Genomic DNA, 23246 nt, shown 5'->3' on the forward strand with positions numbered 1-23246 from the left:
TGGACTTAGTCATTTTTCCGGCGTTTATCAGAATTTCAGATAGGGCAAATGTCAGTGATCATTCTGATTTCAGTTCCAGAGCGATTCGCCCAATGAGTCCTTGATATTTAGTCGTTTTCAGCCAATTTTCTGGATTTTTGAAAATTTCACTTTTTTGTGAAAATATCCACTAAATGAGAGAATAATATGTGTGAGGGTACCCCAGGAGAGTTCCAAATGTGTGTGGGTAGAATATATATCCCACGGGGGTAAAATTGAAAAAAGTCGAAAAAAAATTTTTTTTGGACTTAGTCATTTTTCCGGCGTTTATCAGCCTTTCAGATAGGGGAAATGTCAGTGAGCGTTCCGATTTCAGTTCAAGAGCGATTCGCCCAATGAGTCTTTGATATTTAGTGGTTTTCAGCCAATTTTCTGGATTTTTGAAAATTTCACTTTTTTGTGAAAATATCCACGAAATGAGGGAATAATATGTGTGAGGGTTCCCCTGGAGAGTTCCAAATGTGTGTGGGCAGAATATATATCCCACGGGGGTAAGATTGAAAAAAGTTGAAAAAAAATTTTTTTTGGACTTAGTCTTTTTTCCGGCGTTTATCAGACTTTCAGATAGGGCAAATGTCAGTGATCGTTCTGATTTCAGTTCCAGAGCGATTCGCCCAATGAGTCCTTGATATTTAGTCGTTTTCAGCCAATTTTCTGGATTTTTGAAAATTTCACTTTTTTGTGAAAATATCCACTAAATGAGAGAATAATATGTGTGAGGGTACCCCAGGAGAGTTCCAAATGTGTGTGGGTAGAATATATATCCCACGGGGGTAAAATTGAAAAAAGTTGAAAAAAAATTTTTTTTGGACTTAGTCATTTTTCCGGCGTTTATCAGACTTTCAGATAGGGCAAATGTCAGTGAGCGTTCCGATTTCAGTTCCAGAGCGATTCGACCAATGAGTCCTTGATATTTAGTCGTTTTCAGCCAATTTTCTGGATTTTTGAAAATTTCACTTTTTTGTGAAAATATCCACTAAATGAGGGAATAATATGTGTGAGGGTACCCCAGGGTAGTTCCAAATGTGTGTGGGTAGAATATATATCCCACGGGGGTAAAATTGAAAAAAGTTGAAAAAAAATTTTTTTTGGACTTAGTCATTTTTCCGGCGTTTATCAGCCTTTCAGATAGGGGAAATGTCAGTGAGCGTTCCGATTTCAGTTCCAGGGCAATTCGCCCAATGAGTCCTTGATATTTAGTCGTTTTCAGCCAATTTTCTGGATTTTTGAAAATTTCACTTTTTTGTGAAAATATCCACTAAATGAGGGAATAATATGTGTGAGGTTACCCCAGGGTAGTTCCAAATGTGTGTGGGTAGAATATATATCCCACGGGGGTAAAATTGAAAAAAGTTGAAAAAAAATTTTTTTTGGACTTAGTCATTTTTCCGGCGTTTATCAGCCTTTCAGATAGGGGAAATGTCAGTGAGCGTTCCGATTTCAGTTCAAGAGCGATTCGCCCAATGAGTCTTTGATATTTAGTGGTTTTCAGACAATTTTCTGGATTTTTGAAAATTTCACTTTTTTGTGAAAATATCCACTAAATGAGGGAATAATATGTGTGAGGGTTCCCCTGGAGAGTTCCAAATGTGTGTGGGCAGAATATATATCCCACGCGGGTAAGATTGAAAAAAGTTTAAAAAAATTTTTTTTGGACTTAGTCATTTTTCCGGCGTTTATCAGACTTTCAGATATTGCAAATGTCAGTGAGCGTTCCGATTTCAGTTCCAGAGTGATTCGCCCAATGAGTCCTTGATATTTAGTCGTTTTCAGCCAATTTTCTGGATTTTTGAAAATTTCACTTTTGTGTGAAAATATCCACTAAATGAGGGAATAATATGTGTGAGGGTACCCCAGGGGAGTTCCAAATGTGTGTGGGTAGAATATATATCCCACGGGGGTAAAATTGAAAAAAGTTTAAAAAAAATTTTTTTTTGGACTTAGTAATTTTTCCGGCGTTTATCAGACTTTCAGATAGGGGAAATGTCAGTGAGCGTTCCGATTTCAGTTCCAGAGCGATTCGCCCAATGAGTCCTTGATATTTAGTCGTTTTCAGCCAATTTTCTGGATTTTTGAAAATTTCACTTTTTTGTGAAAATATCCACTAAATGAGGGAATAATATGTGTGAGGGTACCCCAGGGGAGTTCCAAATGTGTGTGGGTAGAATATATATCCCACGGGGGTAAAATTGAAAAAAGTTGAAAAAAAATTTTTTTGGACTTAGTCATTTTTCCGGCGTTTATCAGACTTTCAGATAGGGGAAATGTCAGTGAGCGTTCCGATTTCAGTTCCAGAGCGATTCGCCCAATGAGTCCTTGATATTTAGTCGTTTTCAGCCAATTTTCTGGATTTTTGAAAATGTCACTTTTTTGTGAAAATATCCACTAAATGAGGGAATAATATGTGTGAGAGTTCCCCAGGAGAGTTCCAAATGTGTGTGGGTAGAATATATATCCCACGGGGGTAAAATTGAAAAAAGTTGAAAAAAATTTTTTTTTCGACTTAGTCATTTTTCCGGCGTTTATCAGACTTTCAGATAGGGCAAATGTCAGTGAGCGTTCCGATTTCAGTTCCAGAGCGATTCGCCCAATGAGTCCTTGATATTTAGTCGTTTTCAGCCAATTTTCTGGATTTTTGAAAATTTCACTTTTTTGTGAAAATATCCACTAAATGAGGGAATAATATGTGTGACGGTACCCCAGGAGAGTTCCAAATGTGTGTGGGTAGAATATATATCCCACGGGGGTAAAATTGAAAAAAGTTGAAAATTTTTTTTTTTGGACTTAGTCCTTTTTCCGCGCGTTTAACAGAATTTCAGATAGGGCAAATGTCAGTGAGCATTCCGATTTCAGTTCAAGAGCGATTCGCCCAATGAGTCTTTGATATTTAGTGGTTTTCAGCCAATTTTCTGGATTTTTGAAAATTTCACTTTTTTGTGAAAATATCCACGAAATGAGGGAATAATATGTGTGAGGGTTCCCCTGGAGAGTTCCAAATGTGTGTGGGCAGAATATATATCCCACGGGGGTAAGATTGAAAAAAGTTGAAAAAAATTTTTTTTTGGACTTATTCATTTTTCCGGCGTTTATCAGACTTTCAGATAGGGCAAATATCAGTGAGCGTTCCGATTTCAGTTCCAGAGCGATTCGCCCAATGAGTCCTTGATATTTAGTCGTTTTCAGCCAATTTTCTGGATTTTTGAAAATTTCACTTTTTTGTGAAAATATCCACTAAATGAGGGAATAATATGTGTGACGGTACCCCAGGAGAGTTCCAAATGTGTGTGGGTAGAATATATATCCCACGGGGGTAAAATTGAAAAAAGTTGAAAATTTTTTTTTTTGGACTTAGTCATTTTTCCGCGCGTTTAACAGACTTTCAGATAGGGCAAATGTCAGTGAGCATTCCGATTTCAGTTCAAGAGCGATTCGCCCAATGAGTCTTTGATATTTAGTGGTTTTCAGCCAATTTTCTGGATTTTTGAAAATTTCACTTTTTTGTGAAAATATCCACGAAATGAGGGAATAATATGTGTGAAGGTTCCCCTGGAGAGTTCCAAATGTGTGTGGGCAGAATATATATCCCACGGGGGTAAGATTGAAAAAAGTTGAAAAAAATTTTTTTTTGGACTTAGTCATTTTTTCGGCGTTTATCAGACTTTCAGATAGGGCAAATGTCAGTGATCGTTCTGATTTCAGTTCCAGAGCGATTCGCCCAATGAGTCCTTGATATTTAGTCGTTTTCAGCCAATTTTCTGGATTTTTGAAAATTTCACTTTTTTGTGAAAATATCCACTAAATGAGAGAATAATATGTGTGAGGGTACCCCAGGAGAGTTCCAAATGTGTGTGGGTAGAATATATATCCCACGGGGTAAAATTGAAAAAAGTTGAAAACTATTTTTTTTTGGACTTAGTCATTTTTCCGGCGTTTATCAGACTTTCAGATAGGGCAAATGTCAGTGAGCGTTCCAATTTCAGTTCCAGAGCGACTCGCCCAATGAGTCCTTGATATTTAGTCGTTTTCAGCCAATTTTCTGGATTTTTGAAAATTTCACTTTTTTGTGAAAATATCCACTAAATGAGGGAATAATATGTGTGACGGTACCCCAGGGTAGTTCCAAATGTGTGTGGGTAGAATATATATCCCACGGGGGTAAAATTGAAAAAAGTTTAAAAAAATTTTTTTTTGGACTTAGTGATTTTTCCGGCGTTTATCAGACTTTCAGATAGGGGAAATGTCAGTGAGCGTTCCGATTTCAGTTTCAGAGCGATTCGCCCAATGAGTCCTTGATATTTAGTCGTTTTCAGCCAATTTTCTGGATTTTTAAAAATTTCACTTTTTTGTGAAAATATCCACTAAATGAGGGAATAATATGTGTGAGGGTACCCCAGGAGAGTTCCAAATGTGTGTGGTTAGAATATATATCCCACGGGGTAAAATTGAAAAAAGTTTAAAAAAATTTTTTTTTGGACTTAGTGATTTTTCCGGCGTTTATCAGACTTTCAGATAGGGCAAATGTCAGTGAGCATTCCGATTTCAGTTCAAGAGCGATTCGCCCAATGAGTCTTTGATATTTAGTGGTTTTCAGCCAATTTTCTTGATTTTTGAAAATTTCACTTTTTTGTGAAAATATCCACTAAATGAGGGAATAATATGTGTGAGGGTTCCCCTGGAGAGTTCCAAATGTGTGTGGGCAGAATATATATCCCACGCGGGTAAGATTGAAAAAAGTTTAAAAAAATTTTTTTTTGGACTTAGTCATTTTTCCGGCGTTTATCAGACTTTCAGATAGGGCAAATGTCAGTGAACGTTCCAATTTCAGTTCCAGAGCGATTTGCCCAATGAGTCCTTGATATTTAGTAGTTTTCAGCCAATTTTCTGGATTTTTGAAAATTTCACTTTTTTGTGAAAATATCCACTAAATGAGAGAATAATATGTGTGAGGGTACCCCAGGAGAGTTCCAAATGTGTGTGGGTAGAATATATATCCCACGGGGTAAAATTGAAAAAAGTTTAAAAAAATTTTTTTTTGGACTTAGTGATTTTTCCGGCGTTTATCAGACTTTCAGATAGGGCAAATGTCAGTGAGCATTCCGATTTCAGTTCAAGAGCGATTCGCCCAATGAGTCTTTGATATTTAGTGGTTTTCAGCCAATTTTCTGGATTTTTGAAAATTTCACTTTTTTGTGAAAATATCCACTAAATGAGGGAATAATATGTGTGAGGGTTCCCCTGGAGAGTTCCAAATGTGTGTGGGCTGAATATATATCCCACGGGTGTAAGATTGAAAAAAGTTTAAAAAAATTTTTTTTTGGACTTAGTCATTTTTCCGGCGTTTATCAGACTTTCAGATAGGGCAAATGTCAGTGAGCGTTCCTATTTCAGTTCCAGAGCGATTCGCCCAATGAGTCCTTGATATTTAGTCGTTTTCAGCCAATTTTCTGGATTTTTGAAAATTTCACTTTTTTGTGAAAATATCCACTAAATGAGAGAATAATATGTGTGAGGGTACCCCAGGAGAGTTCCAAATGTGTGTGGGTAGAATATATATCCCACGGGGTAAAATTGAAAAAAGTTGAAAACTATTTTTTTTTGGACTTAGTCATTTTTCCGCGCGTTTAACAGACTTTCAGATAGGGCAAATGTCAGAGAGCATTCCGATTTCAGTTCAAGAGCGATTCGCCCAATGAGTCTTTGATATTTAGTGGTTTTCAGCCAATTTTCTGGATTTTTGAAAATTTCACTTTTTTGTGAAAATATCCACGAAATGAGGGAATAATATGTGTGAGGGTTCCCCTGGAGAGTTCCAAATGTGTGTGGGTAGAATATATATCCCACGGGGTAAAATTGAAAAAAGTTGAAAACTATTTTTTTTTGGACTTAGTCATTTTTCCGGCGTTTATCAGACTTTCAGATAGGGCAAATGTCAGTGAGCGTTCCAATTTCAGTTCCAGAGCGACTCGCCCAATGAGTCCTTGATATTTAGTCGTTTTCAGCCAATTTTCTGGATTTTTGAAAATTTCACTTTTTTGTGAAAATATCCACTAAATGAGGGAATAATATGTGTGACGGTACCCCAGGGTAGTTCCAAATGTGTGTGGGTAGAATATATATCCCACGGGGGTAAAATTGAAAAAAGTTTAAAAAAAATTTTTTTTTGGACTTAGTAATTTTTCCGGCGTTTATCAGACTTTCAGATAGGGGAAATGTCAGTGAGCGTTCCGATTTCAGTTCCAGAGCGATTCGCCCAATGAGTCCTTGATATTTAGTCGTTTTCAGCCAATTTTCTGGATTTTTGAAAATTTCACTTTTTTGTGAAAATATCCACTAAATGAGGGAATAATATGTGTGAGGGTACCCCAGGGGAGTTCCAAATGTGTGTGGGTAGAATATATATCCCACGGGGGTAAAATTGAAAAAAGTTGAAAAAAAATTTTTTTGGACTTAGTCATTTTTCCGGCGTTTATCAGACTTTCAGATAGGGGAAATGTCAGTGAGCGTTCCGATTTCAGTTCCAGAGCGATTCGCCCAATGAGTCCTTGATATTTAGTCGTTTTCAGCCAATTTTCTGGATTTTTGAAAATGTCACTTTTTTGTGAAAATATCCACTAAATGAGGGAATAATATGTGTGAGAGTTCCCCAGGAGAGTTCCAAATGTGTGTGGGTAGAATATATATCCCACGGGGGTAAAATTGAAAAAAGTTGAAAAAAATTTTTTTTTCGACTTAGTCATTTTTCCGGCGTTTATCAGACTTTCAGATAGGGCAAATGTCAGTGAGCGTTCCGATTTCAGTTCCAGAGCGATTCGCCCAATGAGTCCTTGATATTTAGTCGTTTTCAGCCAATTTTCTGGATTTTTGAAAATTTCATTTTTTGGGAAAATATCCACTAAATGAGGGAATAATATGTGTGAGAGTTCCCCAGGAGAGTTCCAAATGTGTGTGGGTAGAATATATATCCCACGGGGGTAAAATTGAAAAAAGTTGAAAAAAATTTTTTTTTCGACTTAGTCATTTTTCCGGCGTTTATCAGACTTTCAGATAGGGCAAATGTCAGTGAGCGTTCCGATTTCAGTTCCAGAGCGATTCGCCCAATGAGTCCTTGATATTTAGTCGTTTTCAGCCAATTTTCTGGATTTTTGAAAATTTCACTTTTTTGTGAAAATATCCACTAAATGAGGGAATAATATGTGTGACGGTACCCCAGGAGAGTTCCAAATGTGTGTGGGTAGAATATATATCCCACGGGGGTAAAATTGAAAAAAGTTGAAAATTTTTTTTTTTGGACTTAGTCATTTTTCCGCGCGTTTAACAGAATTTCAGATAGGGCAAATGTCAGTGAGCATTCCGATTTCAGTTCAAGAGCGATTCGCCCAATGAGTCTTTGATATTTAGTGGTTTTCAGCCAATTTTCTGGATTTTTGAAAATTTCACTTTTTTGTGAAAATATCCACGAAATGAGGGAATAATATGTGTGAGGGTTCCCCTGGAGAGTTCCAAATGTGTGTGGGCAGAATATATATCCCACGGGGGTAAGATTGAAAAAAGTTGAAAAAAATTTTTTTTTGGACTTATTCATTTTTCCGGCGTTTATCAGACTTTCAGATAGGGCAAATATCAGTGAGCGTTCCGATTTCAGTTCCAGAGCGATTCGCCCAATGAGTCCTTGATATTTAGTCGTTTTCAGCCAATTTTCTGGATTTTTGAAAATTTCACTTTTTTGTGAAAATATCCACTAAATGAGGGAATAATATGTGTGACGGTACCCCAGGGTAGTTCCAAATGTGTGTGGGTAGAATATATATCCCACGGGGGTAAAATTGAAAAAAGTTTAAAAAAATTTTTTTTTGGACTTAGTGATTTTTCCGGCGTTTATCAGACTTTCAGATAGGGGAAATGTCAGTGAGCGTTCCGATTTCAGTTTCAGAGCGATTCGCCCAATGAGTCCTTGATATTTAGTCGTTTTCAGCCAATTTTCTGGATTTTTAAAAATTTCACTTTTTTGTGAAAATATCCACTAAATGAGGGAATAATATGTGTGAGGGTACCCCAGGAGAGTTCCAAATGTGTGTGGTTAGAATATATATCCCACGGGGTAAAATTGAAAAAAGTTTAAAAAAATTTTTTTTTGGACTTAGTGATTTTTCCGGCGTTTATCAGACTTTCAGATAGGGCAAATGTCAGTGAGCATTCCGATTTCAGTTCAAGAGCGATTCGCCCAATGAGTCTTTGATATTTAGTGGTTTTCAGCCAATTTTCTTGATTTTTGAAAATTTCACTTTTTTGTGAAAATATCCACTAAATGAGGGAATAATATGTGTGAGGGTTCCCCTGGAGAGTTCCAAATGTGTGTGGGCAGAATATATATCCCACGCGGGTAAGATTGAAAAAAGTTTAAAAAAATTTTTTTTTGGACTTAGTCATTTTTCCGGCGTTTATCAGACTTTCAGATAGGGCAAATGTCAGTGAACGTTCCAATTTCAGTTCCAGAGCGATTTGCCCAATGAGTCCTTGATATTTAGTAGTTTTCAGCCAATTTTCTGGATTTTTGAAAATTTCACTTTTTTGTGAAAATATCCACTAAATGAGAGAATAATATGTGTGAGGGTACCCCAGGAGAGTTCCAAATGTGTGTGGGTAGAATATATATCCCACGGGGTAAAATTGAAAAAAGTTTAAAAAAATTTTTTTTTGGACTTAGTGATTTTTCCGGCGTTTATCAGACTTTCAGATAGGGCAAATGTCAGTGAGCATTCCGATTTCAGTTCAAGAGCGATTCGCCCAATGAGTCTTTGATATTTAGTGGTTTTCAGCCAATTTTCTGGATTTTTGAAAATTTCACTTTTTTGTGAAAATATCCACTAAATGAGGGAATAATATGTGTGAGGGTTCCCCTGGAGAGTTCCAAATGTGTGTGGGCTGAATATATATCCCACGGGTGTAAGATTGAAAAAAGTTTAAAAAAATTTTTTTTTGGACTTAGTCATTTTTCCGGCGTTTATCAGACTTTCAGATAGGGCAAATGTCAGTGAGCGTTCCTATTTCAGTTCCAGAGCGATTCGCCCAATGAGTCCTTGATATTTAGTCGTTTTCAGCCAATTTTCTGGATTTTTGAAAATTTCACTTTTTTGTGAAAATATCCACTAAATGAGAGAATAATATGTGTGAGGGTACCCCAGGAGAGTTCCAAATGTGTGTGGGTAGAATATATATCCCACGGGGTAAAATTGAAAAAAGTTGAAAACTATTTTTTTTTGGACTTAGTCATTTTTCCGCGCGTTTAACAGACTTTCAGATAGGGCAAATGTCAGAGAGCATTCCGATTTCAGTTCAAGAGCGATTCGCCCAATGAGTCTTTGATATTTAGTGGTTTTCAGCCAATTTTCTGGATTTTTGAAAATTTCACTTTTTTGTGAAAATATCCACGAAATGAGGGAATAATATGTGTGAGGGTTCCCCTGGAGAGTTCCAAATGTGTGTGGGCAGAATATATATCCCACGGGGGTAAGATTGAAAAAAGTTGAAAAAAATTTTTTTTTGGACTTAGTCATTTTTCCGGCGTTTATCAGACTTTCAGATAGGGCAAATGTCAGTGATCGTTCTGATTTCAGTTCCAGAGCGATTCGCCCAATGAGTCCTTGATATTTAGTCGTTTTCAGCCAATTTTCTGGATTTTTGAAAATTTCACTTTTTTGTGAAAATATCCACTAAATGAGAGAATAATATGTGTGAGGGTACCCCAGGAGAGTTCCAAATGTGTGTGGGTAGAATATATATCCCACGGGGTAAAATTGAAAAAAGTTGAAAACTATTTTTTTTTGGACTTAGTCATTTTTCCGGCGTTTATCAGACTTTCAGATAGGGCAAATGTCAGTGAGCGTTCCAATTTCAGTTCCAGAGCGACTCGCCCAATGAGTCCTTGATATTTAGTCGTTTTCAGCCAATTTTCTGGATTTTTGAAAATTTCACTTTTTTGTGAAAATATCCACTAAATGAGGGAATAATATGTGTGACGGTACCCCAGGGTAGTTCCAAATGTGTGTGGGTAGAATATATATCCCACGGGGGTAAAATTGAAAAAAGTTTAAAAAAAATTTTTTTTTGGACTTAGTAATTTTTCCGGCGTTTATCAGACTTTCAGATAGGGGAAATGTCAGTGAGCGTTCCGATTTCAGTTCCAGAGCGATTCGCCCAATGAGTCCTTGATATTTAGTCGTTTTCAGCCAATTTTCTGGATTTTTGAAAATTTCACTTTTTTGTGAAAATATCCACTAAATGAGGGAATAATATGTGTGAGGGTACCCCAGGGGAGTTCCAAATGTGTGTGGGTAGAATATATATCCCACGGGGGTAAAATTGAAAAAAGTTGAAAAAAAATTTTTTTGGACTTAGTCATTTTTCCGGCGTTTATCAGACTTTCAGATAGGGGAAATGTCAGTGAGCGTTCCGATTTCAGTTCCAGAGCGATTCGCCCAATGAGTCCTTGATATTTAGTCGTTTTCAGCCAATTTTCTGGATTTTTGAAAATGTCACTTTTTTGTGAAAATATCCACTAAATGAGGGAATAATATGTGTGAGAGTTCCCCAGGAGAGTTCCAAATGTGTGTGGGTAGAATATATATCCCACGGGGGTAAAATTGAAAAAAGTTGAAAAAAATTTTTTTTTCGACTTAGTCATTTTTCCGGCGTTTATCAGACTTTCAGATAGGGCAAATGTCAGTGAGCGTTCCGATTTCAGTTCCAGAGCGATTCGCCCAATGAGTCCTTGATATTTAGTCGTTTTCAGCCAATTTTCTGGATTTTTGAAAATTTCACTTTTTTGTGAAAATATCCACTAAATGAGGGAATAATATGTGTGACGGTACCCCAGGAGAGTTCCAAATGTGTGTGGGTAGAATATATATCCCACGGGGGTAAAATTGAAAAAAGTTGAAAATTTTTTTTTTTGGACTTAGTCATTTTTCCGCGCGTTTAACAGAATTTCAGATAGGGCAAATGTCAGTGAGCATTCCGATTTCAGTTCAAGAGCGATTCGCCCAATGAGTCTTTGATATTTAGTGGTTTTCAGCCAATTTTCTGGATTTTTGAAAATTTCACTTTTTTGTGAAAATATCCACGAAATGAGGGAATAATATGTGTGAGGGTTCCCCTGGAGAGTTCCAAATGTGTGTGGGCAGAATATATATCCCACGGGGGTAAGATTGAAAAAAGTTGAAAAAAATTTTTTTTTGGACTTATTCATTTTTCCGGCGTTTATCAGACTTTCAGATAGGGCAAATGTCAGTGAGCGTTCCGATTTCAGTTCCAGAGCGATTCGCCCAATGAGTCCTTGATATTTAGTCGTTTTCAGCCAATTTTCTGGATTTTTGAAAATTTCACTTTTTTGTGAAAATATCCACTAAATGAGGGAATAATATGTGTGACGGTACCCCAGGAGAGTTCCAAATGTGTGTGGGTAGAATATATATCCCACGGGGGTAAAATTGAAAAAAGTTGAAAATTTTTTTTTTTGGACTTAGTCATTTTTCCGCGCGTTTAACAGACTTTCAGATAGGGCAAATGTCAGTGAGCATTCCGATTTCAGTTCAAGAGCGATTCGCCCAATGAGTCTTTGATATTTAGTGGTTTTCAGCCAATTTTCTGGATTTTTGAAAATTTCACTTTTTTGTGAAAATATCCACGAAATGAGGGAATAATATGTGTGAAGGTTCCCCTGGAGAGTTCCAAATGTGTGTGGGCAGAATATATATCCCACGGGGGTAAGATTGAAAAAAGTTGAAAAAAATTTTTTTTTGGACTTAGTCATTTTTCCGGCGTTTATCAGACTTTCAGATAGGGCAAATGTCAGTGATCGTTCTGATTTCAGTTCCAGAGCGATTCGCCCAATGAGTCCTTGATATTTAGTCGTTTTCAGCCAATTTTCTGGATTTTTGAAAATTTCACTTTTTTGTGAAAATATCCACTAAATGAGAGAATAATATGTGTGAGGGTACCCCAGGAGAGTTCCAAATGTGTGTGGGTAGAATATATATCCCACGGGGTAAAATTGAAAAAAGTTGAAAACTATTTTTTTTTGGACTTAGTCATTTTTCCGGCGTTTATCAGACTTTCAGATAGGGCAAATGTCAGTGAGCGTTCCAATTTCAGTTCCAGAGCGACTCGCCCAATGAGTCCTTGATATTTAGTCGTTTTCAGCCAATTTTCTGGATTTTTGAAAATTTCACTTTTTTGTGAAAATATCCACTAAATGAGGGAATAATATGTGTGACGGTACCCCAGGGTAGTTCCAAATGTGTGTGGGTAGAATATATATCCCACGGGGGTAAAATTGAAAAAAGTTTAAAAAAATTTTTTTTTGGACTTAGTGATTTTTCCGGCGTTTATCAGACTTTCAGATAGGGGAAATGTCAGTGAGCGTTCCGATTTCAGTTTCAGAGCGATTCGCCCAATGAGTCCTTGATATTTAGTCGTTTTCAGCCAATTTTCTGGATTTTTAAAAATTTCACTTTTTTGTGAAAATATCCACTAAATGAGGGAATAATATGTGTGAGGGTACCCCAGGAGAGTTCCAAATGTGTGTGGTTAGAATATATATCCCACGGGGTAAAATTGAAAAAAGTTTAAAAAAATTTTTTTTTGGACTTAGTGATTTTTCCGGCGTTTATCAGACTTTCAGATAGGGCAAATGTCAGTGAGCATTCCGATTTCAGTTCAAGAGCGATTCGCCCAATGAGTCTTTGATATTTAGTGGTTTTCAGCCAATTTTCTTGATTTTTGAAAATTTCACTTTTTTGTGAAAATATCCACTAAATGAGGGAATAATATGTGTGAGGGTTCCCCTGGAGAGTTCCAAATGTGTGTGGGCAGAATATATATCCCACGCGGGTAAGATTGAAAAAAGTTTAAAAAAATTTTTTTTTGGACTTAGTCATTTTTCCGGCGTTTATCAGACTTTCAGATAGGGCAAATGTCAGTGAACGTTCCAATTTCAGTTCCAGAGCGATTTGCCCAATGAGTCCTTGATATTTAGTAGTTTTCAGCCAATTTTCTGGATTTTTGAAAATTTCACTTTTTTGTGAAAATATCCACTAAATGAGAGAATAATATGTGTGAGGGTACCCCAGGAGAGTTCCAAATGTGTGTGGGTAGAATATATATCCCACGGGGTAAAATTGAAAAAAGTTTAAAAAAATTTTTTTTTGGACTTAGTGATTTTTCCGGCGTTTATCAGACTTTCAGATAGGGCAAATGTCAGTGAGCATTCCGATTTCAGTTCAAGAGCGATTCGCCCAATGAGTCTTTGATATTTAGTGGTTTTCAGCCAATTTTCTGGATTTTTGAAAATTTCACTTTTTTGTGAAAATATCCACTAAATGAGGGAATAATATGTGTGAGGGTTCCCCTGGAGAGTTCCAAATGTGTGTGGGCTGAATATATATCCCACGGGTGTAAGATTGAAAAAAGTTTAAAAAAATTTTTTTTTGGACTTAGTCATTTTTCCGGCGTTTATCAGACTTTCAGATAGGGCATATGTCAGTGAGCGTTCCTATTTCAGTTCCAGAGCGATTCGCCCAATGAGTCCTTGATATTTAGTCGTTTTCAGCCAATTTTCTGGATTTTTGAAAATTTCACTTTTTTGTGAAAATATCCACTAAATGAGAGAATAATATGTGTGAGGGTACCCCAGGAGAGTTCCAAATGTGTGTGGGTAGAATATATATCCCACGGGGTAAAATTGAAAAAAGTTGAAAACTATTTTTTTTTGGACTTAGTCATTTTTCCGCGCGTTTAACAGACTTTCAGATAGGGCAAATGTCAGAGAGCATTCCGATTTCAGTTCAAGAGCGATTCGCCCAATGAGTCTTTGATATTTAGTGGTTTTCAGCCAATTTTCTGGATTTTTGAAAATTTCACTTTTTTGTGAAAATATCCACGAAATGAGGGAATAATATGTGTGAGGGTTCCCCTGGAGAGTTCCAAATGTGTGTGGGCAGAATATATATCCCACGGGGGTAAGATTGAAAAAAGTTGAAAAAAATTTTTTTTTGGACTTAGTCATTTTTCCGGCGTTTATCAGACTTTCAGATAGGGCAAATGTCAGTGATCGTTCTGATTTCAGTTCCAGAGCGATTCGCCCAATGAGTCCTTGATATTTAGTCGTTTTCAGCCAATTTTCTGGATTTTTGAAAATTTCACTTTTTTGTGAAAATATCCACTAAATGAGAGAATAATATGTGTGAGGGTACCCCAGGAGAGTTCCAAATGTGTGTGGGTAGAATATATATCCCACGGGGTAAAATTGAAAAAAGTTGAAAACTATTTTTTTTTGGACTTAGTCATTTTTCCGGCGTTTATCAGACTTTCAGATAGGGCAAATGTCAGTGAGCGTTCCAATTTCAGTTCCAGAGCGACTCGCCCAATGAGTCCTTGATATTTAGTCGTTTTCAGCCAATTTTCTGGATTTTTGAAAATTTCACTTTTTTGTGAAAATATCCACTAAATGAGGGAATAATATGTGTGACGGTACCCCAGGGTAGTTCCAAATGTGTGTGGGTAGAATATATATCCCACGGGGGTAAAATTGAAAAAAGTTTAAAAAAATTTTTTTTTGGACTTAGTGATTTTTCCGGCGTTTATCAGACTTTCAGATAGGGGAAATGTCAGTGAGCGTTCCGATTTCAGTTTCAGAGCGATTCGCCCAATGAGTCCTTGATATTTAGTCGTTTTCAGCCAATTTTCTGGATTTTTAAAAATTTCACTTTTTTGTGAAAATATCCACTAAATGAGGGAATAATATGTGTGAGGGTACCCCAGGAGAGTTCCAAATGTGTGTGGTTAGAATATATATCCCACGGGGTAAAATTGAAAAAAGTTTTAAAAAATTTTTTTTTGGACTTAGTGATTTTTCCGGCGTTTATCAGACTTTCAGATAGGGCAAATGTCAGTGAGCATTCCGATTTCAGTTCAAGAGCGATTCGCCCAATGAGTCTTTGATATTTAGTGGTTTTCAGCCAATTTTCTTGATTTTTGAAAATTTCACTTTTTTGTGAAAATATCCACTAAATGAGGGAATAATATGTGTGAGGGTTCCCCTGGAGAGTTCCAAATGTGTGTGGGCAGAATATATATCCCACGCGGGTAAGATTGCAAAAAGTTTAAAAAAATTTTTTTTTGGACTTAGTCATTTTTCCGGCGTTTATCAGACTTTCAGATAGGGCAAATGTCAGTGAACGTTCCAATTTCAGTTCCAGAGCGATTCGCCCAATGAGTCCTTGATATTTAGTAGTTTTCAGCCAATTTTCTGGATTTTTGAAAATTTCACTTTTTTGTGAAAATATCCACTAAATGAGAGAATAATATGTGTGAGGGTACCCCAGGAGAGTTCCAAATGTGTGTGGGTAGAATATATATCCCACGGGGTAAAATTGAAAAAAGTTTAAAAAAATTTTTTTTTGGACTTAGTGATTTTTCCGGCGTTTATCAAACTTTCAGATAGGGCAAATGTCAGTGAGCATTCCGATTTCAGTTCAAGAGCGATTCGCCCAATGAGTCTTTGATATTTAGTGGTTTTCAGCCAATTTTCTGGATTTTTGAAAATTTCACTTTTTTGTGAAAATATCCACTAAATGAGGGAATAATATGTGTGAGGGTTCCCCTGGAGAGTTCCAAATGTGTGTGGGCTGAATATATATCCCACGGGTGTAAGATTGAAAAAAGTTTAAAAAAATTTTTTTTTGGACTTAGTCATTTTTCCGGCGTTTATCAGACTTTCAGATAGGGCAAATGTCAGTGAGCGTTCCTATTTCAGTTCCAGAGCGATTCGCCCAATGAGTCCTTGATATTTAGTCGTTTTCAGCCAATTTTCTGGATTTTTGAAAATTTCACTTTTTTGTGAAAATATCCACTAAATGAGAGAATAATATGTGTGAGGGTACCCCAGGAGAGTTCCAAATGTGTGTGGGTAGAATATATATCCCACGGGGTAAAATTGAAAAAAGTTGAAAACTATTTTTTTTTGGACTTAGTCATTTTTCCGCGCGTTTAACAGACTTTCAGATAGGGCAAATGTCAGTGAGCATTCCGATTTCAGTTCAAGAGCGATTCGCCCAATGAGTCTTTGATATTTAGTGGTTTTCAGCCAATTTTCTGGATTTTTGAAAATTTCACTTTTTTGTGAAAATATCCACGAAATGAGGGAATAATATGTGTGAGGGTTCCCCTGGAGAGTTCCAAATGTGTGTGGGCAGAATATATATCCCACGGGGGTAAGATTGAAAAAAGTTGAAAAAAATTTTTTTTTGGACTTAGTCATTTTTCCGGCGTTTATCAGACTTTCAGATAGGGCAAATGTCAGTGATCGTTCTGATTTCAGTTCCAGAGCGATTCGCCCAATGAGTCCTTGATATTTAGTCGTTTTCAGCCAATTTTCTGGATTTTTGAAAATTTCACTTTTTTGTGAAAATATCCACTAAATGAGAGAATAATATGTGTGAGGGTACCCCAGGAGAGTTCCAAATGTGTGTGGGTAGAATATATATCCCACGGTGATAAATTTGAAAAAAGTTGAAAAAAAATTTTTTTTGGACTTAGTCATTTTTCCGGCGTTTATCAGCCTTTCAGATAGGGGAAATGTCAGTGAGCGTTCCGATTTCAGTTCCAGAGCGATTCGCCCAATGAGTCCTTGATATTTAGTCGTTTTCAGCCAATTTTCTGGATTTTTGAAAATTTCACTTTTTTGTGAAAATATCCACGAAATGAGGGAATAATATGTGTGAGGGTTCCCCTGGAGAGTTCCAAATGTTTGTGGGCAGAATATATATCCCACGGGGGTAAGATTGAAAAAAGTTGAAAAAAATTTTTTTTTAGACTTAGTCATTTTTCCGGCGTTTATCAGACTTTCAGATAGGGCAAATGTCAGTGAGCGTTCCGATTTCAGTTCCAGAGCGTTTCGACCAATGAGTCCTTGATATTTAGTCGTTTTCAGCCAATTTTCTGGATTTTTGAAAATTTCACTTTTTTGTGAAAATATCCACGAAATGAGGGAATAATATGTGTGAGGGTTCCCCTGGAGAGTTCCAAATGTGTGTGGGCAGAATATATATCCCACGCGGGTAAGATTGAAAAAAGTTTAAAAAAATTTTTTTGGACTTAGTCATTTTTCCGGCGTTTATCAGACTTTCAGATAGGGCAAATGTCAGTGAGCGTTCCGATTTCAGTTCCAGAGCGATTCGCCCAATGAGTCCTTGATATTTAGTCGTTTTCAGCCAATTTTCTGGATTTTTGAAAATTTCACTTTTTTGTGAAAATATCCACTAAATGAGAGAATAATATGTGTGAGGGTACCCCAGGAGAGTTCCAAATGTGTGTGGGTAGAATATATATCCCACGGGGGTAAAATTGAAAAAAGTTGAAAAAAATTTTTTTTTGGACTTAGTCATTTTTCCGGCGTTTATCAGACTTTCAGATAGGGCAAATGTCAGTGAGCGTTCCAATTTCAGTTCCAGAGCGATTCGCCCAATGAGTCCTTGATATTTAGTCGTTTTCAGCCAATTTTCTGGATTTTTGAAAATTTCACTTTTTTGTGAAAATATCCACTAAATGAGGGAATAATATGTGTGACGGTACCCCAGGAGAGTTCCAAATGTGTGTGGGTAGAATATATATCCCACGGGGGTAAAATTGAAAAAAGTTGAAAAAAAATTTTTTTTGGACTTAGTCATTTTTCCGGCGTTTATCAGCCTTTCAGATAGGGGAAATGTCAGTGAGCGTTCCGATTTCAGTTCCAGAGCGATTCGCCCAATGAGTCCTTGATATTTAGTCGTTTTCAGCCAATTTTCTGGATTTTTGAAAATTTCACTTTTTTGTGAAAATATCCACGAAATGAGGGAATAATATGTGTGAGGGTTCCCCTGGAGAGTTCCAAATGTGTGTGGGCAGAATATATATCCCACGGGGGTAAGACTGAAAAAAGTTGAAAAAAAATTTTTTTGGGACTTAGTCATTTTTCCGCGCGTTTATCAGCCTTTCAGATAGGGGAAATGTCAGTGAGCGTTCTGATTTCAGTTCAAGAGCGATTCGCCCAATGAGTCTTTGATATTTAATGGTTTTCAGCCAATTTTCTGGATTTTTGAAAATTTCACTTTTTTGTGAAAATATCCACGAAATGAGGGAATAATATGTGTGAGGGTTCCCCTGGAGAGTTCCAAATGTGTGTGGGCAGAATATATATCCCACGGGGGTAAGATTGAAAAAAGTTGAAAAAAAATTTTTTTTGGACTTAGTCATTTTTCCGGCGTTTATCAGCCTTTCAGATAGGGGAAATGTCAGTGAGCGTTCTGATTTCAGTTCAAGAGCGATTCGCCCAATGAGTCTTTGATATTTAGTGGTTTTCAGCCAATTTTCTGGATTTTTGAAAATGTCACTTTTTTGTGAAAATATCCACTAAATGAGGGAATAATATGTGTGAGGGTTCCCCTGGAGAGTTCCAAATGTGTGTGGGCAGAATATATATCCCACGTGGGTAAGATTGAAAAAAGTTTAAAAAAATTTTTTTTTGGACTTAGTCATTTTTCCGGCGTTTATCAGACTTTCAGATAGGGCAAATGTCAGTGAGCGTTCCAATTTCAGTTCCAGAGCGATTCGCCGAATGAGTCCTTGATATTTAGTTGTTTTCAGCCAATTTTCTGGATTTTTGAAAATGTCACTTTTTTGTGAAAATATCCACTAAATGAGAGAATAATATGTGTGAGGGTACCCCAGGAGAGTTACAAATGTGTGTGGGTAGAATATATATCCCACGGGGGTAAAATTGAAAAAAGTTGAAAAAAATTTTTTTTTGGACTTAGTCATTTTTCCGGCGTTTTATCAGACTTTCAGATAGGGCAAATGTCAGTGAGCGTTCCAATTTCAGTTCCAGAGCGATTCGCCCAATGAGTCCTTGATATTTAGTCGTTTTCAGCCAATTTTCTGGATTTTTGAAAATTTCACTTTTTTGTGAAAATATCCACTAAATGAGGGAATAATATGTGTGACGGTACCCCAGGAGAGTTCCAAATGTGTGTGGGTAGAATATATATCCCACGGGGGTAAAATTGAAAAAAGTTGAAAAAAATTTTTTTTTGGACTTAGTGATTTTTCCGGCGTTTATCAGACTTTCAGATAGGGCAAATGTCAGTGAGCATTCCGATTTCAGTTCAAGAGCGATTCGCCCAATGAGTCTTTGATATTTAGTGGTTTTCAGCCAATTTTCTGGATTTTTGAAAATTTCACTTTTTTGTGAAAATATCCACTAAATGAGGGAATAATATGTGTGAGGGTTCCCCTGGAGAGTTCCAAATGTGTGTGGGCAGAATATATATCCCACGCGGGTAAGATTGAAAAAAGTTTAAAAAAATTTTTTTTTGGACTTAGTCATTTTTCCGGCGTTTATCAGACTTTCAGATAGGGCAAATGTCAGTGAGCGTTCAAATTTCAGTTCCAGAGCGATTCGCCCAATGAGTCCTTGATATTTAGTAGTTTTCAGCCAATTTTCTGGATTTTTGAAAATTTCACTTTTTTGTGAAAATATCCACTAAATGAGAGAATAATATGTGTGAGGGTACCCCAGGAGAGTTCCAAATGTGTGTGGGTAGAATATATATCCCACGGGGGTAAAATTGAAAAAAGTTGAAAAAAATTTTTTTTTGGACTTAGTCATTTTTCCGGCGTTTATCAGACTTTCAGATAGGGCAAATGTCAGTGAGCGTTCCAATTTCAGTTCCAGAGCGATTCGCCCAATGAGTCCTTGATATTTAGTAGTTTTCAGCCAATTTTCTGGATTTTTGAAAATTTCACTTTTTTGTGAAAATATCCACTAAATGAGAGAATAATATGTGTGAGGGTACCCCAGGAGAGTTCCAAATGTGTTTGGGTAGAATATATATCCCACGGTGATAAAATTGAAAAAAGTTGAAAACTATTTTTTTTTTGACTTAGTCATTTTTCCGGCGTTTATCAGACTTTCAGATAGGGCAAATGTCAGTGAGCGTTCCGATTTCAGTTCCAGAGCGATTCGCCCAATGAGTCCTTGATATTTAGTCGTTTTCAGCCAATTTTCTGGATTTTTGAAAATTTCACTTTTTTCTGAAAATATCCACGAAATGAGGGAATAATATGTGTGAGGGTTCCCCTGGAGAGTTCCAAATGTTTGTGGGCAGAATATATATCCCACGGGGGTAAGATTGAAAAAAGTTGAAAAAAATTTTTTTTTAGACTTAGTCATTTTTCCGGCGTTTATCAGACTTTCAGATAGGGCAAATGTCAGTGAGCGTTCCGATTTCAGTTCCAGAGCGTTTCGACCAATGAGTCCTTGATATTTAGTCGTTTTCAGCCAATTTTCTGGATTTTTGAAAATTTCACTTTTTTGTGAAAATATCCACGAAATGAGGGAATAATATGTGTGAGGGTTCCCCTGGAGAGTTCCAAATGTGTGTGGGCAGAATATATATCCCACGGGGGTAAGATTGAAAAAAGTTAAAAAAAAATTTTTTTTGGACTTAGTCATTTTTCCGCGCGTTTATCAGCCTTTCAGATAGGGGAAATGTCAGTGAGCGTTCTGATTTCAGTTCAAGAGCGATTCGCCCAATGAGTCTTTGATATTTAATGGTTTTCAGCCAATTTTCTGGATTTTTGAAAATTTCACTTTTTTGTGAAAATATCCACGAAATGAGGGAATAATATGTGTGAGGGTTCCCCTGGAGAGTTCCAAATGTGTGTGGGCAGAGTATATATCCCACGGGGGTAAGATTGAAAAAAGTTGAAAAAAATTTTTTTTTGGACTTAGTCATTTTTCCGGCGTTTATCAGCCTTTCAGATAGGGGAAATGTCAGTGAGCGTTCTGATTTCAGTTCAAGAGCGATTCGCCCAATGAGTCTTTGATATTTAGTGGTTTTCAGCCAATTTTCTGGATTTTTGAAAATGTCACTTTTTTGTGAAAATATCCACTAAATGAGGGAATAATATGTGTGAGGGTTCCCCTGGAGAGTTCCAAATGTGTGTGGGCAGAATATATATCCCACGTGGGTAAGATTGAAAAAAGTTTTAAAAAATTTTTTTTTGGACTTAGTCATTTTTCCGGCGTTTATCAGACTTTCAGATAGGGCAAATGTCAGTGAGCGTTCCAATTTCAGTTCCAGAGCGATTCGCCCAATGAGTCCTTGATATTTAGTAGTTTTCAGCCAATTTTCTGGATTTTTGAAAATGTCACTTTTTTGTGAAAATATCCACTAAATGAGAGAATAATATGTGTGAGGGTACCCCAGGAGAGTTCCAAATGTGTGTGGGTAGAATATATATCCCACGGGGGTAAAATTGAAAAAAGTTGAAAAAAATTTTTTTTTGGACTTAGTCATTTTTCCGGCGTTTATCAGACTTTCAGATAGGGCAAATGTCAGTGAGCGTTCCAATTTCAGTTCCAGAGCGATTCGCCCAATGAGTCCTTGATATTTAGTCGTTTTCAGCCAATTTTCTGGATTTTTGAAAATTTCACTTTTTTGTGAAAATATCCACTAAATGAGGGAATAATATGTGTGACGGTACCCCAGGAGAGTTCCAAATGTGTGTGGGTAGAATATATATCCCACGGGGGTAAAATTGAAAAAAGTTGAAAAAAAATTTTTTTTGGACTTAGTCATTTTTCCGGCGTTTATCAGCCTTTCAGATAGGGGAAATGTCAGTGAGCGTTCCGATTTCAGTTCCAGAGCGATTCGCCCAATGAGTCCTTGATATTTAGTCGTTTTCAGCCAATTTTCTGGATTTTTGAAAATTTCACTTTTTTGTGAAAATATCCACGAAATGAGGGAATAATATGTGTGAGGGTTCCCCTGGAGAGTTCCAAATGTGTGTGGGCAGAATATATATCCCACGGGGGTAAGACTGAAAAAAGTTGAAAAAAAATTTTTTTGGGACTTAGTCATTTTTCCGCGCGTTTATCAGCCTTTCAGATAGGGGAAATGTCAGTGAGCGTTCTGATTTCAGTTCAAGAGCGATTCGCCCAATGAGTCTTTGATATTTAGTGGTTTTCAGCCAATTTTCTGGATTTTTGAAAATTTCACTTTTTTGTGAAAATATCCACTAAATGAGGGAATAATATGTGTGAGGGTTCCCCTGGAGAGTTCCAAATGTGTGTGGGCAGAATATATATCCCACGTGGGTAAGATTGAAAAAAGTTTAAAAAAATTTTTTTTTGGACTTAGTCATTTTTCCGGCGTTTATCAGACTTTCAGATAGGGCAAATGTCAGTGAGCGTTCCAATTTCAGTTCCAGAGCGATTCGCCCAATGAGTCCTTGATATTTAGTAGTTTTCAGCCAATTTTCTGGATTTTTGAAAATGTCACTTTTTTGTGAAAATATCCACTAAATGAGAGAATAATATGTGTGAGGGTACCCCAGGAGAGTTACAAATGTGTGTGGGTAGAATATATATCCCACGGGGGTAAAATTGAAAAAAGTTGAAAAAAATTTTTTTTTGGACTTAGTCATTTTTCCGGCGTTTTATCAGACTTTCAGATAGGGCAAATGTCAGTGAGCGTTCCAATTTCAGTTCCAGAGCGATTCGCCCAATGAGTCCTTGATATTTAGTCGTTTTCAGCCAATTTTCTGGATTTTTGAAAATTTCACTTTTTTGTGAAAATATCCACTAAATGAGAGAATAATATGTGTGAGGGTACCCCAGGAGAGTTCCAAATGTGTGTGGGTAGAATATATATCCCACGGGGGTAAAATTGAAAAAAGTTGAAAAAAATTTTTTTTTGGACTTAGTCATTTTTCCGGCGTTTATCAGACTTTCAGATAGGGCAAATGTCAGTGAGCGTTCCGATTTCAGTTCCAGAGCGATTCGACCAATGAGTCCTTGATATTTAGTCGTTTTCAGCCAATTTTCTGGATTTTTGAAAATTTCACTTTTTTGTGAAAATATCCACTAAATGAGGGAATAATATGTGTGAGGGTACCCCAGGAGAGTTCCAAATGTGTGTGGTTAGAATATATATCCCACGGGGTAAAATTGAAAAAAGTTTAAAAAAATTTTTTTTTGGACTTAGTGATTTTTCCGGCGTTTATCAGACTTTCAGATAGGGCAAATGTCAGTGAGCATTCCGATTTCAGTTCAAGAGCGATTCGCCCAATGAGTCTTTGATATTTAGTGGTTTTCAGCCAATTTTCTGGAT

Source organism: Phyllobates terribilis, unplaced genomic scaffold (genome assembly GCF_046119375.1).
Source record: "Phyllobates terribilis strain yellow unplaced genomic scaffold, ASM4611937v1 Scaffold_2__4_contigs__length_985480577, whole genome shotgun sequence".
Lineage (NCBI taxonomy): Eukaryota > Metazoa > Chordata > Amphibia > Anura > Dendrobatidae > Phyllobates > Phyllobates terribilis.